The sequence below is a fragment of the Dama dama genome, chromosome 9 (assembly GCF_033118175.1).
Source record: "Dama dama isolate Ldn47 chromosome 9, ASM3311817v1, whole genome shotgun sequence".
In the NCBI taxonomy this organism is placed as follows: domain Eukaryota; kingdom Metazoa; phylum Chordata; class Mammalia; order Artiodactyla; family Cervidae; genus Dama; species Dama dama.
In genome coordinates this window covers 41,061,937-41,079,753 of record NC_083689.1, presented here as the reverse complement: position 1 = coordinate 41,079,753, position 17,817 = coordinate 41,061,937, and the positions used below count along the sequence as shown (strand labels likewise).

The following is a 17,817-nucleotide window of genomic DNA, read 5'->3' as shown; positions in this document are numbered from 1 at the left end:
GCAGCTGCCCATGAGACACCTGCTTCAGATGCCACCAGGTTCCCCAACCCAACAGGTCAGTCTTCCCTCCATTCCAAACCTCTCCTCTGAGCACTTGATTTTTCAGATGCACCCTTAGCTTCCAGACAAGCACTTCTGAAGGTACTAATTTCCAGGGGAGAAAGGGGGATGTGGAAGAATCCTGGCCTGGGGGGGGGGGGGGGGTGGGAATGAAGTCACAGGAAGGAGGAGGTCTGCAGCTGGTGGCCAGGAGAGTGCTCTACCTTCTGCCTGCCTAAGGGTCACCATTTTACACTCACCCACCCATCATCTCCCTGCAAAAAGAGGATATTGTCCTATTTTACATATGAAAACAGAGGCTGAGAAAGAAGCAGTGTCTTGTTCTGGCCAGTGGTCGAAGGCTCAGAGTTTACACCCAGTAGTCACATAATGGCTCACCAGTAAAAAATTCTCTGGCAATGCAGGAGCTGCGGGAGACACAATTTTGATCCCTGTTTCAGGAAGATCCCCTGGAGAAGGAAAGGGCAACCCACTCCAGTGGTCTAGTCTGGAAAAAATTCCATGGACAGAGGAGCCCAGTGGGATAAGACAGTCCACGGGGTCACAAAGAGACACTACTGAGCAACAAACACTCACTCATACTATATATGTGCTTTAAATACATCATAAAGCCCTGGGGCTGTAGATTCAGCTCTATCAATTTATAGAAAATGTCTCTCGTGTGTCTAAAATGGCAAAACCGGGCCCCATCATCAAATGCCTCAGCCAACTGAGACAGACTTTTTAATATAAGAATATGGAGTGCTCTGTGAATTTGCGTATCATCCTTCCACGAAGGCCATGCTAACCTTCTCTGTAGCATTCCAATCTTAGTATACGTGCTGCTGAAGCAAGCACTCACACTGATTTTCAATCAGAAAAGATTTGACTCCATTCTCGATTAAAACCAGCATGTTATAATATGCGTCCCCATGACAACCATGCCGTTGCTGGGTTCTAATTCTAGGACTGACAGACAAGGCTAAAGCCCTGACCTGAGTTTACTGGATGAAGTAAGTCTTAGGAGGCTCTGAGGGCTCTCCAAAACCCTCTCTTTGGAGTGCTTGGCCCACAGAGATTCATCTGGGTGGGATATGGCTCGTCTCTCGTGAGTGGGAAGCCATCTGAAGGAACTGAAAAGAGGTGTTTTCTTAGGCAGATCAAGGAGTTCAAATGGAAGTTAAAGGTCTGAGAATTTGTACCCTTAACTCCAACTAAACTCCGAAAAATCTGGAAAGTCTTCACATGCCCCAGGTGACAACCTTAGGCAAAAATCATGATTGGAAAAACAACCATGCTCCAAATAATCTGGAAAATCTTCACAGCCCTCAGGTAAAGACCTTAGGCAAAAACCATGGAAAACAGGTGGCCATGTAGAACAGGAGGATGTTGGAGAGGGGCTAGGAGGGAAGACTTTTCCTAAAGGCAGAAGGGACTCAGTCTTGTGTAAACTATTCCACCTCAGGGTCTGTGTTCCTGTGTCTGGAAGATTCCATTCCCACCTCTGCCAGGACTCTTTCTATCTCTGAGTTCAAGAGTCTCTCTTCAGACAGGCTTCCCTGGCTCCTCCCTCAACTTGAGGACTTTCAGTCGACACCAGGTCACTCTGTTACATCTTCCCGTTGAGGTAACTTACAGCAATTACCATTCCCTGAAATTATCTGATTTTTCCCTACTTATTTCTTTATTTTCTTTTTATTGAGATATAATTCACATACCATAAAATTTGCCCTTCTAAAATGTACAATCTAGGAATTCCCTAGTGGTCCAATGGTTAGGCCTCTGGTCTTCCACTGCAGGGGGCTTAGGTTCAATCCCTGGTCAGGGAACTAAGATCCTGCAAGCCATGTGGTGCAGCCAAAAAATAGAAAAAATATATAAAACAATACATAAGTAAATAAATAAGTAAAATGTGCAATCCAGTGATCTTTTAAATTTTTTCTAATTTTTATTATTTTTTTCAGTGATCTTTTTTAAATTAATTTAAAAAAATTGTTTTTGGCTGCACCTCGAAGTTTGTGGGATCTTAGTTCCCTGACCAGGAATCAAACTGGGTCCCCTGCAGTGGAAGCACAGAGTCCTAACCACTGGACTGCCTGGGAATTCCCCAGTGGTTTCTAATACACTCATAAAGTTGTGCAACCATCATCACTAATCCCAGAGCACTTTCATCACTTAAAGAGAAACTTTGTACTCATTAGCAGTCAGTCACACCCCATTTCCTCCCTTCCCCTAGGCCCTGACAACCACTCATCTACTCTCTATCTCTGTGGATTTGCCTGTTTTGGACATGTTATATACATGGAATCAAACAGCACATGGTCTTTTATGTCTGGTTTCTTTCACTGAGCATGATGTATTCCAGACTCATCCATGTTGCGGTTTGTAGCAGTACTACTTTCCTTTTTATGGCTGAATAATACTCCATTGTATACATATACCACATTTCATTCATCAGTTACTGTTTCGCTTTTCAATGATGCATTCACTTTCGGGCTATTAAGAACAATGTTGCTAAAAAAAAAAAAGAACAATGTTGCTGTGGATATTCATGTAAAAATTTTGCATGGACATGTGAATTCATTTATTTGTCATATATACTTAGTGGAATTGTGGGTCATACAGTAACTCCATGTTTAACTTTTTCAGGAATTATCAGGAACTCTTTGAAGAATGTTACCAAAGTGGCCATACCATTTTACGTTTCCACCAGCAATGTGTGAGGGTTCCAATTTCTCCACATGTTCACCAATATTTTTTATTATCTGCCTTTTTGAGTATAGTTATCTTAGTGGGTACAAAATGCTATCTCTTTGTGGTTTTAGTGTGCATTTCCTGAACAACTAGTGATGTTGAGCTCATTTTCTTGTGTTTGTTGACCATTTGTATATCTTCTTTCAAGACATGTCTATCCAGATTCTTTGCACTTTTTTTAAATTGGGTAATATCTTTTTTTGTTGTTGAGTTATAAGGATCCTTTATGTCTGGATACAAGTCCTTTTTGGATATAAGATTTACCAATATTTTATACCATTCTGTGACTTATATTTTCACTTTCTGGATAGTATCCTTTGAAATACAAAGGCTTTTAATTTTGATGAAGTCCAGTTTATCTGGTTTTTATTTCTTTTGTTGCTGTGTTTTTTGTAATATCTTATAAACCATTGTTTAATCCCATGAAATAGTTTTAGCCCTTACATTTAGGACTTTTGGGTTAATTTACTATAGTGTGAGGTAGGGATCCAACTTTATTCTTTTGCATGTGGATAACTAGTTGTTCCAACAGCATTTTTTAAACAGACTGACTTTTCCTCTTCAATAATGGTCTTGGCACCCTTGCCAAAAAATCAGGGACTTCCCTGGTGGTCCAGTGCTTAAGGCTCCATGTTTCCAATGCAAGGGGTGTGGGTTCAATCCTTGGTTGGGGAACTAAGCTCCCACATGCAGCATAGTGTGGCCAAAAAATTTAATTAATTAAAATTAATTAAATTAATTTTTACAAATTAAAAATCAATTTATTAAAAAATAAAGAAAAAATAAAGAAAGAAAAGGAAAAAATCAATTGACCATAGAAGCATGGGTTTCTTCTTGAATTCTCAATCTACTCCATTGACCAATAGATCTTTTATAAAATTTATTTTTAATTGGAGGAAAATTGCTTTACAATGTTGTATTGGTTTCTGCCATACAATAACTCAAATCATCCATACTTATACATATATTCCCTCCTTCCCCTCACCCTTCTAGGTCATTACAGAGCACCAGGCTGGGCTCCCTGTGTTATATAGCAACTTCCCACCAGCTGTCTATTTTACACAATAGTATATACATATCAATGCTACTTTCTCCGTTTGTTCTACCTTCTCCTTCCCCTCCGTGTCCACAAGTCCCTTCTCTACATGTGCATCTCCATTCCTTCCCCTCAAACAGATCAATCATTTTTCTAGATTCCATATATATGTGTTAATATATGATATTTGTTTTTCTATTTCTGACTGATTTCCCTCTGTATAACAGACTCTAGGTTCATCCACCTCACTATCACTGACTCAATAGATCTATCTTTATGCCAGCAGTACAGTCTTTTCTTTTTCTTTTTTTATGGAGAAGCATGTTATTTTAACTATAGCAGTGTGTACATGTCAATCCCAAATTCCCAATCTATCCCTCCCTCTCCTTCCCACCCTTAAAAAGTCTAAATTGCCTGATTTTTTTTTTTTTTTTTGGGTCCCATACCTCCATCTTTCTTATTGTCTAGAATAGACACACCAAGAAGTTAGGACTCGTTCACAGCTGTGTTCCCAGTGCCTGGTGCAGAGTGGATGCTTGACAGATACTTGTGGATTGAATGAGTAAATCAATTGAAACTTATTCAATGTCTTATTGAATGAGTAACATTGAATAAGTACAGTGTTTTGGGAAGAAGCCAATTGGGAGGGGAAAGTTGAGGGTACAATAATGATGACAGGTCACTGAGGTCAAGGAGGTGCAAGGAGGTACAGGGTGTTTGGATGGGGCCATAACGGGATGGGTGGCCCAGAGAGCAGATGAGAAACCCCTTATTTGAGACATGTAGAGAAAGGCAAGGGACCTCAGCTATGTTTTAAGTGGGAAGGGAAGGAAATAGAGAGAGGTACCACAGAGTACCTCTGTGTTCTCCAGAGATAGGAAGTGAGAGGGAAGGGAGGGGCTTGCAGGCTCAAGGAAGCAGAGGACAGCTGAGTGACCTTGGGGCCGGAGCCCAGGCTTGGACCTAACAAGTGGGCACTCTCCATGCATGACTGGATCCCCTCCAGGGTTCTAGGGGGAAATGGTTACCAGATGAAAGGTCAAGGGTGATGGGCTAGAGAGGATGCATGTGAAGTCAAGGCCCTGGGGCCCAGGCTGGCTGAAGCAGGGGAGAAGACAGAGCACAGAGCCCCTGACCTCAGGCAGCATTTCCTAAACCCTACATACCAGCCACCGCTGGGCACACACTGATTAGTGTGGAGTGTTAACCCCTGTGGGAGACTTCTCAAGGCTAAAGTGACCTGAGGCAGATCACAGGCCAACATGGTCAGGGCAGGAGCAAAGGCAAGCCGTGAGACCAGTTTGAGAGTGGAAGTGAATTAAATGAACCCTGCCTCCCTCAGTGAGTTTGGCTGATCTCTGGACTTGCTGGCTACATATTTTCGTCTGTAGATTTGTAATATTCTTGAATCTTTGGGAGATCTTGGAAGATTTTTTTCTTAATTCCTTATATTCTTAATTTTAAACTTACATAAGGAGCTCCTTTAGATTTACTTATAGTTTTCAAAAATCATATATCATTTTTGTGCATTCATAAACAGATAAATAAAAGTGCAATAAATTAAGGTGTTTAAAACTTCTTTACATTTGAATGTAGACTCCTGAATCACTTTTTTTTTTGGTTCAGAATTGTTGATGTTCATGTTAATTTGCTCAATTATCCTTCTTTGTGTTATCAGATCATTTGTGACATGGCCTTTCTTAAGGGTGCTCCATGGAACTTCCTTGGTGGTCTAGTGGTTAAGAATCTGCCTGACAATGCAGGGGACACAAGTTTGATCCCTGGTTCAGGAGGATCTCACATGCCTCAGGGCAACTAAGCCGGAGTGCCACAACCCTGAGCCCACACCCTAGAGCCAGGCGCCTCAACTACCGAAGCACACATGCCCTAGAGCCTGTGCTCCACAATGAGAGAAGTCACCTCTATGAGAAGCCTGTGCACTGCAATGAGAGAGTAGCCTCCACTCGCAACTAGAGAGAGCCTGCATGCCTCAACAAAGACCCAGTGCAGCCAAAAATAAATAAATGAATAAACAATTATTTAAAAAATTAAAAAGGGCTCCATTGTTGTCCCCAGGATTATACTTCAAACCACTGACACCCATTCTCTTATGTGGACATGTTCCCATTTGATGAAGCTCATAAATTAGGTCTTTCTCAATTAAAGACCTCAGTTGAATAAGATGGATTTTTTTTTTTTTTAACAACAAGGCCTTCAAACATGCTTTTAAGAATTAGACTTTTCTGTTTTTTAACAGTATCTCAGATTGAATTTATAGCTTTCTAGTTACTTTTTTTTCAAGACTCAGTTCTTAGAAGATACTTTTGTATCTTTTCTTTTCTTTTCAGAAGATATTTTTGAAGGGTATAAAGGAAATGTAAAGGGGTGTGGTTGATGTAGCTGAAAGGGAGAGAGAATTTTAAGAAGTCATCAGGAGCAGACTATGAAGGGCTCTGAGGACTGGAATTTAATTCCACTGGAATGGGGAGTGCCACAATCAGATACAACATTGAAAAACATGAACTTGGGACCATGTGGAAGGTGAGTGTGGAGGCAGAGATACCTGGGAAGATGCTGGGACCCTGAGTCAAGAGGTTGCTGTGGTCTTTACCAGAGAAATGGCAGGGAAATGGGGATAAAGGATGGACTAAATCTGGAGGATGTTATATATAGCATGATGACTATAGTTAATAATACTGTTTTGCATATTTGACAGTTGCTGAGAGAGTAGATTTTAAAATTCTCATTCAAGAAAAAATGTTTTTGTAATTGTATATGGTGACGGATATTAACTAGGCTGATGTAGTGATCATTTCATAACATGTACAAATATTGAATTATTATGTTGTATACTTGAAACTAACACATGTTATATATCGGGTATACCTCAATATAAAAAACAAAAACAAAAACGGACTAAGAATGGCTTCAGAAAGTAGAAACGGCAGGACATGGAGACTGGATGGGAGCATGTGGGAGTATGAAGAGTCAAAGCAGGGGTCCAGATTTCCAGGCTAGAGGGATGGCCGCGTCAACCACTAAGATGGCAGACATAAGGAATACAGCTGGGACAAGGGGGGGAAATATATGTTAGTTTTTTTTAATAAAAAAATTTTGTTTAATTATAGAATACATTATCACTGTACAAATGTCAACACAAAAAAATTAAAATTCTTCTATTCCCACCTGTTATGGACCTGTTGAGAATTTCTTATATATACATACACACAAACCTTCTTTGTAGTTTTTCAAAAATATATATATATAGGTTAACACTGTTTTGCAATTTGATTTTTTTCACTTCTCAATGGTACACCATGAACCTCTTCTGATTCAGTATATACAGACCTGACTCATGTTTAATGGTTGGATGTGTCACTCATATTCAGTAACATGAATATACTATATTTTACCAATTCCTTTGCTGATGGACACTTAACTTCATTGTTTTGCCATTATAAGTATGCTGAAATGAATATCCTCTTCACATATAATTAAGTATAACTTTTTCATTATATATTCTCTACATATATATATAAAATATGTAAAATTCAAATTGTATATATAATATACATATACTTACTTGCATTTGTGCAAATGTTTCTATAGGCCTGATTCTTCAGTAAAAGGAAATACCCTTACTTGTCTGCCTTTTTCTGGATGACAAATTTCTGACAATTTTACTTACTGACTAAGAGATGACTTCAGTTTCAAAATATGCCAAATGCATTCGGCTTTAAGTAGCACACACTGTGGGTTAGGACTTGATGAACTTGAGGACTGACAGCATTTCCTGGCCTGCTTACTTGGAAAGTGCAGTGATGCCTTGTAAACCTTTTGTTTTCATTATTTTCTAAATTTTTTATGGATTGTTTTCTTTAATGGTTACCAAATAGAACAATCCTCTTGGTAAAAGCCAGTGGTAAGCATCTGTCCATTACGTCACTGCTGTTTCTGCCACCAGCCCAAGCTGCCTCTATCAATCCCGTGACTCCCTACATCCTCAGGTGGAATAGTAACTACATTGGATTCAACACCAGAAGATCAACTTTCTCCTTCAATTTCGGTAGCAAGCCTGGAACCAAATCTGTAATTATTGGTTGAATATGGACTTTGTTAAAGCGTGCTGTCCCCAGGGTACACACTGCTGCCTTGGGCTTGACATCAGTGCAGATGTACAGAGCTTGAAGACCAATCACAGAGGCTAGGAATGCAGATACCACTGCTGCTTGGAGTGTGTCCAGCAGCAGAAACATGTCCTCTGCAGGCTTCCACACTGAAGGGCCTGCAGCCCGTAGGCCCGTGCAACAGCGTTAGGAAGCTGGGCGCCACCGTCTTTTTCTCCCTATGTTAATTTTTCAAATATACATTTTATTGTGATATTTTTCAAACATACAAAACAAAAAGATACAACTAATACACCTAGAGTCAGTGTCTGTTAACATTTTGTTATATTTGCTTCAGAGATAAAGTTTTTTTTCCCCTCTATGTGCAATGTGTAGGATTAAATTCCCCCCGCAGTGGAAATGCTAAGCCTTAACCACTGGATGGCCAGGAAAGTTCCAGAGATAGAGATATTTCTTTTCTGCACAATTTCAAAGTGAGTTACAGACATTGTGATACTTCTCACATGAAGACTCAGCAAACTTCAACATATGAGGGTGTTCTCCTATATAACCACAGTACCACCTATAATTCCCTAACATCTAACGTTCTTTCCATATTCAAATTTCTCCCAAATGCTTCTGATAGATGATTTTTCTGAATTAATCCAATCAAATTTCATATATTGCATTTGTCCTTGTAGCTCTTAAGTTTCTTACAACCTCGAATGCTCCACCTCCTGTTTTCTGAAATATTGACTTTTGCAGGGACTCGGCCAGTTATCTGGCCCCATGTTCTGCATTTGGCTGACGCTTCTTCATTACCTGTTCATATGCCCCCTGTATTTTCTGTAAACTGGATATAAGGGCAGAGGCTTGATTACACTTGGGTTAATGTTTTTGTAAGAATGCTTTGAAGTAAGGCAGGTGCTGGTGTTCAGGCATGTTAGGTTTGGAGAGCCTGAAAGACATCAGGAACACACGTCATGCTAGTGACTGGAAATACATTTGGTCTGAAGACCTAGAGGAAGAACCAGGTGAGAGAGAATACCTCAGGAGTCATCATAGAGGAGGTGGGACCAGAAGCCTTTGGTAGGGGCAGGACAGGTGGTGAGAAAACCCAGGGAGTATGAGGAGACTGCCAGGGAGTTTCCAGAGAAGTCAGTGATAAGACAGGACCAATGAAATGAACAACTAAGGCTCAGTGGTCAACAGAAGCCCTGCGCTGTTCCCCCGAATTCTGGGCCCCTTGCCTGCAGAGGCAGTTGATGTGTCTAGAGTTCATAATAAGCCCCAGGGAGACTTGCAGAGGCTTTAAATAATGAGGCATCTCAGGGTTTATATAGTGGGAGGATAGGAGGATGCAATTACTTCAGGCCTATCTAATTAGTCATATTAATGAGCCTAAGACAATTATGAGACCAGAAAGGAGGAGTTGGGGCGGGGCAAGGTGGTGACATCTCTATTCCTGCCCAGGGAGGGGACCCTGGGGGACAACCAGAGTACTTAGGGCTATGATAGGCCCTGGATCTCCAATCTGGGCAGGGACTGATGCTAAACCAGGAGAAGAAAGACTGCTGCTGCCTTCTGCATCCCAGGCCTGTGGCAACAAAGGGTCAGAAATGCCTGTGGAGGGACTTCCCTGGTGGTCTAGCGGTTAAGACTCCATGCTTCCAATGCAAGGGGTGAAGGTTCGATCCCTGGTTGGGGAACTAAGATCCCACAAGCCTTGCAGTGTGGCCAAAAAAAAAGCTCTTGAAACACCCAGCCACATGCTTCTGCCATGCTGACACCAGCTCCTCACTGTGGCCTAGACATCTTAAAGATGCAGACCTGCCTGCAAGTCCAGGCTCATCATCTACCTTGGTCCCCTCCCTCTCTGCCCTTCAGCTACACTGGCCTCCTTTGGTTCATAGATGCAGAAGACTGCCCTGTTAGCCCAGCCCTCTCCACAGCTTTGTACTGTGTGCCAACCGCCTGTGCTGGTGCCTGAGAGGTAGCACGCAGTGCAGTTACAGGTATAGACTCAGACCCAAAAGACCTTGTTTGAACCCCCAACTCTACCACTTAATAGCTGGGTGATCTCAGGCAAGTTACAGAACTTCTCTGTGCCTGTGTGTCCTCTCTGTCAAGTGGGGTTGTGGACAGCTAATATGAGCTTCAAATAGTATCTAGCAGCTGGTTAGTCCTGCAGTTGTTACAGTCATGATTATTGTTCTTATGAGGCTCAGAGAGGTCAAGATCTGCCTGAGCTCACAGACCTGGTACCTGGTAGTCTTCTAAGACTTTTTTTCCCCCCCTAGTACATTAATGTTGCATTATAAATAGCACCACCTAACTGCTGAGATTTTCCGTGCTATAAATTCCTTGATTTTGTATACTCTGTCCTGCTACTGTTTATGTAAGTTAAATTTACCCTTGCCAGACCAAGTGAAGGGACCATGGAGTTGAAAGACTAAAAAGGTATACAGGCACATTCCCGTGGACAAGCAGTTTACATTCTAATAAGAGAACAGGAATGAAAAATAGCTTAACACAAGACCCTGTATAATGAGGATTGTGAATTCCTGAGAGGTAGAAATATAGACAATAGTAAAAAACATATATAATCAATGTTTTGGGGAGCTCACCATATACCAGGCGCTGGGCTTTACAATCCTCACAAAAACACCACAGTAGGTATTAGGAGTCCCGTTTTTACAGATGAGGCTCAACAATGTTAAACAGTTGCCATCGGTCACCCGATGACACGAACTTAGGTCTGTCTTCCTCCAAATCACCACTTTGGACCAGTCAAGGCAGCGGGACAGGGATGAACACACCTCGGCTGAGTCACAGAAGCTGCCAAGAGAGGAAATTTAGCAAAAGGGTTTGGGGGTTGTAGTAGCCGGATAGGCAGGAATCGGCGGGGCTGGAGGAAGCCGGGCCTCCTCTTGAGCTCCTCAGGGGCTGAGAGCTGTTCTAACCTCGCTGTCCGTACGGCCGCCGGGCCTCACAGCACCTCAGCCTTGCACCAGGGGCCACACGTGGGGCCCCATTCCTTGGGAGAGCGCCTCTGATTGGCCGGCTCGGTCAGGTGGCTCCCGTGGGCCAATCAGCAGCGGCCAGACCGTGGGCCGCGCGATCCGCTCTGCCCTCGGGAACAGAGGGTGGTTTAGCTGGGCGAAAGGTGATCTTACGCAGTGGGGCGCGCTCGGAAAGGGCCGGCAGTATCTAGTAATGTCCCGCATGCCGCAAATCCAGCCAGAGATTGCGCCCTGCGCCATCGTTGTTTTGAGATAGAAAAGAGGACTGGGCTGGGCTGGCCTTCCTCTTGGGCTCTGGGTCCCGCCCTAATGCTTCCGCCCTCTTTTGTGCATCTCTCTCCTTTGGCTCGCCTGGAGCTCCAAGCCTTCCTGTCTTTCTGGCTCTTTTTCGGCTGCCCACAAACCATGTAGTCTTTCCTCCTGGTAAGAGAAAGATCTCCATGCGTCTACAGCGAGGCTCTCTTCTCCCCTCCGCTGAGTCTGGCCTCCCTTTCTCATCCCACTTTAGTCTGGCTTCAGGTCACCAGCAGTCCTGCTCTGGCCAGAACCGGTGGTATTTCATAATCTTTGCTGCTCCGCTTTGCAGCATTTGACTCTCTTGACCCTTGGGAACTAACAAGGTTTCCAGAAGCTCCCTGTCTAGTCTGGTCCCTTCCTACCTCTTTATCAAGCCCTTCTCTGCGCCAACCTGTCATGGGTATGCCTCCTTTCTTCCTGTTTGGCAAACAGAGGTCCACCTTGCTGATTGTTTACCCAGACTTCCTGAGGAATCCCGTCTGATCACTGGCATATCCTGAATGCCAGTAAATTCTGATCCTCAATCTCTAGCTTAGATTTGTCCCAGAGTTCCTGACTTGATACCTGCATGTCTCACGGGTACCTAAGGCTGAAAGTAGGTGTTTTAGTCAATAAATATTTTTTAAACTGAGGGCTCATTTACAGTATGAATATTTTTAAATGTATCCCTACATATAAAGCTTCTGCTGGCTCAGATGGTAAAGAGTCTGCCTACAATCCAGGAGACCTGGGTTTGATCCCTAGGTCGGGAAGATCCCCTGGAAAAGGAAATGACAACCCGCTCCAGTATTCTTGCCTGGAGAACCCCATGGACGGAGGAGTCTGGCAGGCTACAGTCCACAGGGTCACAAAGAGTCGGGCAGGGCTGAGCGACTTCATTTTCTTTCTTTCTTTACATATAAAATAAATATTTAAGTGTTTATTGCTGTGTGTCAAAAGCTTGGAAGTACTGTGTCACCTGTGACCGGCCAACAGTGGGTGCTTCATTACTGTGTCCTTAATTAATGTAGGAATGAATGTTGGTTGGCATAATGCCTGGCTCAGAGAAGGTGCTCAAAGTTGCCTCATCCCTCATCCCAGCTCCTCTCTACCCCAGGGATGGGAACTGTCCCATCACCTCACTTTCAAAGCAAAATCTGCATAAGGGAGGTAAACAAGAGAGAAAAAGCAGAAGTGAAAGTCCTTCTTGTCCTCTATAATATTCTGCTCCCTGTCTAATCTGTCTGCTCCACAAAGGTAGCACTGCCCAGTGATGGGGCAGAAGAGACAGACAGGAGCTGTCATCCCAGGACAGGAAGCTGCTGCAGGCAGACTGCAAGACAGACAGACCAGGGTTCAAATACTGGTTGGATTATCTTATGGGTCCTCCTGGACTTCTGTGAGCCCACATGTCCACCTGTAAGTTAGAGATATAAAGAGACTCTACGTCATAGAGATTTGTAAGGATTCTCCCTAGAGTCCTTAAAGAACCTGACAAGTATTGGTACTTGGCTATTGTTTTGGCTGAAAGACAAGGAAACAGGATTTTCCTGGTGGCACACTACCGCCACCGTGTGACAAGATGGAAAATTACATAAGGGAGGTTCTTTGGCCTGAAAAGGGCTACCTAGACTTGGGTTTTCTTTTCCTTTAAAACATTTGTTTATTTATTTAGCTGTACTGGCTTTTCACTGCTGCACCTTGGCTTTCTCTAGTTGTAGTGAGCGGGGGCTACTCTCTACTCGCGGTGCATGGGCTTCTCACTGTGGTGATTTCTTCTGTTGTGGGGCATGGACTCCAGGGTGCATGGGCTCAGCAGTTGAGGCACAGGGGCTTAGTTGCCTTGCAGCATGTGGGATCTTCCAAGTCCAGGGTTCGAACTGGTGTCCCCTGCATTACAAGGCGGATTCTTAACCACTGAACCACCAGGGCAGCCCTAGACTTGGGTTTTCTGAAACCTGAGAATTTGGCTCCTTGCTGCCAGTGCTCTGCTATCTAGGCCCCCTCTGGCCTCCAGGGTCAGTGCTGTCACCTGTGGAGGAGAAATCCTTCCACTCCTAGGTGTAGGGCTCTGGTTGTGTCTTCTCTAAATATAGAACTTTCAGTGGTTCCTCACTGTGTCATTCAAACCTTTTCAGAGCTAGTATCCTTGACACCTGCTGTGTGCCTGAATCCTAGGGCCACCTAGCTCCAGACCTGCCTCGAGGTGCTCGCTCTTTTCTCCTTCCTTCCCATCCCTCCCGAGCTCACTTTGTCTTCCTCCTAATTCACGACACCGAAGTACATTTTCCCAATGAACATGTTAAGTTCTTGGAACAGTGTTCATGTGAACAACAACCACTTACTCATCACCTACTATATGTCTGGTGCTGTGTTGGGCTCCTTATGGGCATTTAGTGCGTATACTCTTCACAAATCCTGCAGGGCAGGTTGCTACCATTGCCCCTATTTTGTAGACGAGGACACTGAGGCAGAGAAAGGGAAAGTGACCCGCCCGAAGTCTCATTGCCGTCAGGGGACAGAAGCCTGCTTACAACTTCTGGGACACCTGCTATGGTGGAGGAGGCAGGCAGATCTCCGTTCAAATTCTATATCTGTTGCTCACTGCTGACTTCCCAACTTTGAGCCCAAGCAGCCTGTCTTCCTCTAAAATGGGATGGCAGCTCCCACAAGGCACAGGTGTTGACTCCATGGGGCAGGCAGGGTCTGGGGACGTGACACCAGGGCTGAGAAGTGGGGAGGGTATCACAGTTGGCAGTCAGAGCTGGTATGGAACACACTGAGGTAAGTCAGGTCCTGTCAAGGAAGGACAGTCAATGACTGGGAGCCCTGGCTCAGGACCCAGCCCGCAGAAAGTAGGGGTTCAGGTCCCAGCTCCCATCAGCTCTCAGCTGTGCAACCCCTGGGACCTGTTCTGTCCACACCCATTCTAGCTTCTCCAGTGCTTTTCCCACTTGGCAGCCTTGAGTTGGCCTTTCCAAACACACCTCTGATCATGTCCTTTGCTACTGAAAAGCCTGTCCTTTCACTGCTCGCTGGGGTCTCAGCCCCTCCCTAGAGCCTGTGATTCTATGGGTCAGTTGCTATAGCCCTGTCAACTCTGTCACCTTCTCTGGTCTCTGGCTCTTCCCATCTCCTTGAAGTCACCTTTGACCTTTGCACATGCTGTTCCCATGGACTGACACACTCTTCCCTGCTCTCTTTGCCTAATTGATGTGGAGGTGGTGGGAGGGCTGGGGGGTGGGGAAGGGAGTGGAGAATTTTTGTTTGTTTTTTGAAACTATGAAACTTCTTGAGAATTTTTTTTAAAAATTATTGTTCTATTTATTTTTGGCTATGCTGGGGCTTCATTTCTGTGAGGGCTTTTCTCTAGTTGCCACAAATGAGGGCTTAGTCTCTAGTTTCCGTGTGTGGGCTTCTCATTGCAGTGGCTTCTCTCATTGTGGAGCACAGGCTCTGGGGATGCGTGGGCTTCAGTAGTTGTGGTTCCTGGGCTCTAGAGCACAGGCTCAGTAGTTGTGGCCCACAGGGGGCTTAGTTTGCTCCGAGGCATGTGGGATCCTCCCAGATCAGGGATCGAACTCTCCTGCGTTGGCAGAGGGATTCTTTACCACTGAGCCACCAGGGAAGCCCTGGAATGGAGAATTTGGAACCTGCAAGAGTAGAGTTTGGGAAAACTGGTTTGAGGGGAAGAGAAAACTGGTTCCAGGAAGAGAGAACAACCTGTGCAAAGGGATGGAGGTGCACGTGTGGCAGGATGGGGTGGGGGACAGGTAGGGATGGAGACTAACAGGAATGAGGCATCCCTAAGGCCAGGGCCAAATCCATAGTTGCTGTGCCAAACAGTGTGGCCCCAGTCCCGACGGCTGTGGGAGGGTTTTTATCAGGGGCGGCTACAGCGGTTCCCTTGGGTAGGGTGGAGGGGGCGTGTCAGCACCTCACTGACAAATGGAGTACCCAGGCCTGAACAGTCCTCCAAGAATGACGTGATCATCACCAACAAGAAAGCTCTGTGGATATAGCCCAAGGCTCCATCCCCACCCGACAGGAGGCTGAAGCAGGATGCTACACTACTTGTGGCTTCCAGGAGGTGGCACCATCACCCCAGCGTATCCCCTCTACTTTGCTCCTGGTGCTGGAGGCCCCTCCCAGGGTGTAATTACAGGACAAAAACTGGAGAGGAAAGGAGTGAGGAGAGGAAAGAAGGCCATGGGCCCAAGGGGTGGTTGGGATGCAAGGCACAGGACAAGGGGAGTTGGGCTGTACTGGCTCCCTTTTGATTTTTTTCAGGGTCAAGCACAGTATGTCAGTCTGACTCAAATCTTTAAAAAAAAAAATTTATTTGACTGTGCTGGTTCTTAGTTGCAGCATGCAGGATCTTCGATCTTAGTTGTGGCATGTGGAATATAGTTCCCTGACCAGGGACTGAACCCGGCCCCCCTGCATTGGGAGCATGGAGTCTTAGTCACTGGACCACCAGGGAAGTCCCTAGATTTTCATCCACCATTGTGTTCCCCGCCCTCCTCCATGTAACCCCTCCTCAGGCCCCTGAAACATTCACAAGGACCCTACCTGTTCACCCAGCTCTTAGCCATTGCCAAGAACCACCTTTATTTCCTTCTGGCCTGCATTAACAAGCCCTCTCATTCTAAAGACATCGTTGGATTTCCACTTCTGTCCATCGCCTGGCTACCATAGGAGGCTGCAATGCAGCTATGAAGCATGGTGTTGGTCCCTGGTGAGAAGATGGGAGGGTAACAGGATGGTCCCTCCTTGGATGCATTAACGCTCATTACTTCCATCGCCCTGGGAGACTCCATGTGTCTTTTGGGGGTGCTGTCCCAGTTTCCAGCTCTACTCAGACACTGTAGTGGCCCCTCGCCCATCTCTCCACATCTGTATTAGCAGCCCATCACTCTCTGATCTCTTCATTCCTCTGGGAATGAAATCCGAAGCCTGCAAAGCCCTCTGTGGTGTGGCCTCACCTGGCACCATGTTCTCCCTCATTCTGTATGTGCCCTCTCTACTGGAGTAGCTCGGATTCTCCCCACTCCTGCCTGCCTCCAGACTACTGTGAGACTGTTCCCTCTGCCTGGAATGCTTTTCCTCCCACTCATCACAAGGCCAAGTGCTGTCATTCTCCTCCCAAATATCACTTCCTCATGGCGTTCTTCCCTGGGTCAGATCAGGATCAGTCCCCAGTGTAGACACTCATAGCTCCAGTTGATTCACCATCAGAGTCTGTGTTAATTATAGTCAGTGTTTCTCTGGGTGTTTATTTAATGATTGTCCTCTCCTCTAGATTTCCAGCTCTTTAGGGTAGGGTATAACCACCGACCAGAATGGCACCTGGTATGTAGTAGGTGCTCAGTAAACATTTGTTGATTTACTGTGCCTTCCTGCCCTCGTCTGTCTGATTTCTTCTTCAGCTTGGGCCCCCACGTCCCCTCCTCTGGAAAGCATCACTGACCCCTGCCCGGGGTGCACATAGCTCCTGGGCTTTATTCCTTTGTTTGGTTTTCAGTTCCCTTTGAGCCTCATTCTCCTCTTATCAGCCTGTGCCTCGGGCATCAGTGCTAATGGTTTTGTGTGTGTACTTATAACATGTGTGTTCTCTGTGTCATCATTTCTTTTGTGCAAATGGCTTTATGCTTTAGAGCCCATTTCATTTCTTACCCTTTCTACTCAGCACTATGCTTCTGAGGTCCTTCCACATGGCTGTGCATCCACTGGGTCCCCTGCACATGTAGTCCATCCACCTCCCAGGGTGGACTCCCGACCACCTCCAACCCCTCCTTTAAGCTTCCCCATGTGGGCCCCTATGTGTGAGGGTTTGGGAAGAGGAGGTGGTATATATTCAGGCCAGATTGCTAGATCATAGGGCATGCATTTATATAATTAGCTGATAGCTCCCAGGCAGCTCTCTGGGATAGCTGCACCCACAGTCCAGGTGGGTACCCCCCCACTCCCACTCCCTGTCCCTGCTGACACCTGGCATTCTCCAGCTCACTAACTTCTGGAAGTGTGATAAGTGACATCTTTTGAGAGCATCTCTTGCATTATTCTTGAGTTTCAGGGTCTCTTCATAAGCTTGCTGACCTCTGGTTTCCTTGTTTAATCACGTCATCATACCCTCTCTTTAGTGGTTTTTTGCTGTTGTTGTTATTTTGGCTGCACTTTGCAGCATGCAGAATCTTGATTCTCCAACCCGGGATTGAACCTGTGCCCCCTGCAGTCAAAGTGTGGAGTCTTAACCACTGGACCGGCAGGGTCGTCCCTGTAGTGTTTTGAAGTGTCTTTTCCCTGTGGATTTGCAGGCCCCCCTTGGATGCCCTATGCTGTCCTGACAGAGGCAGACTGGCTTACGGGCAGACACCCTGAGCCTAGGTGTGGTAAGGGTAGTGATGGTCCTGAGCCTTCTCGGGGTTCCCAGCCCCACTCAGAGAGGGGGAGGAGGGTTGACCATCCCTTGGTGGACACAATGGGGCTTATCACTGTGATCCCCATAGGAGGCTATGTGTGTATCCTGGGGAGACTGTCTTAGCTCCCGGCTTGACAATCTGGAATTTGAATTTTGAATCTG

The 17,817-nt window shown here is 45.3% G+C and overlaps 1 non-coding gene and 1 pseudogene across 1 annotated transcript; both read right to left on the bottom strand.

The window, feature by feature from the left end:
• Positions 1 to 790: 790 nt before the first annotated feature.
• On the bottom strand, positions 791 to 897 carry LOC133062991 (U6 spliceosomal RNA). The gene has a single exon (XR_009694310.1). It is a non-coding gene; the product is annotated as a U6 spliceosomal RNA (small nuclear RNA).
• A 6,134-nt stretch (positions 898 to 7,031) lies between these two features.
• Positions 7,032 to 10,950, bottom strand: LOC133061329 (methyltransferase N6AMT1-like; annotated as a pseudogene).
• Between the last annotated feature and the right edge of the window lie 6,867 nt (positions 10,951 to 17,817).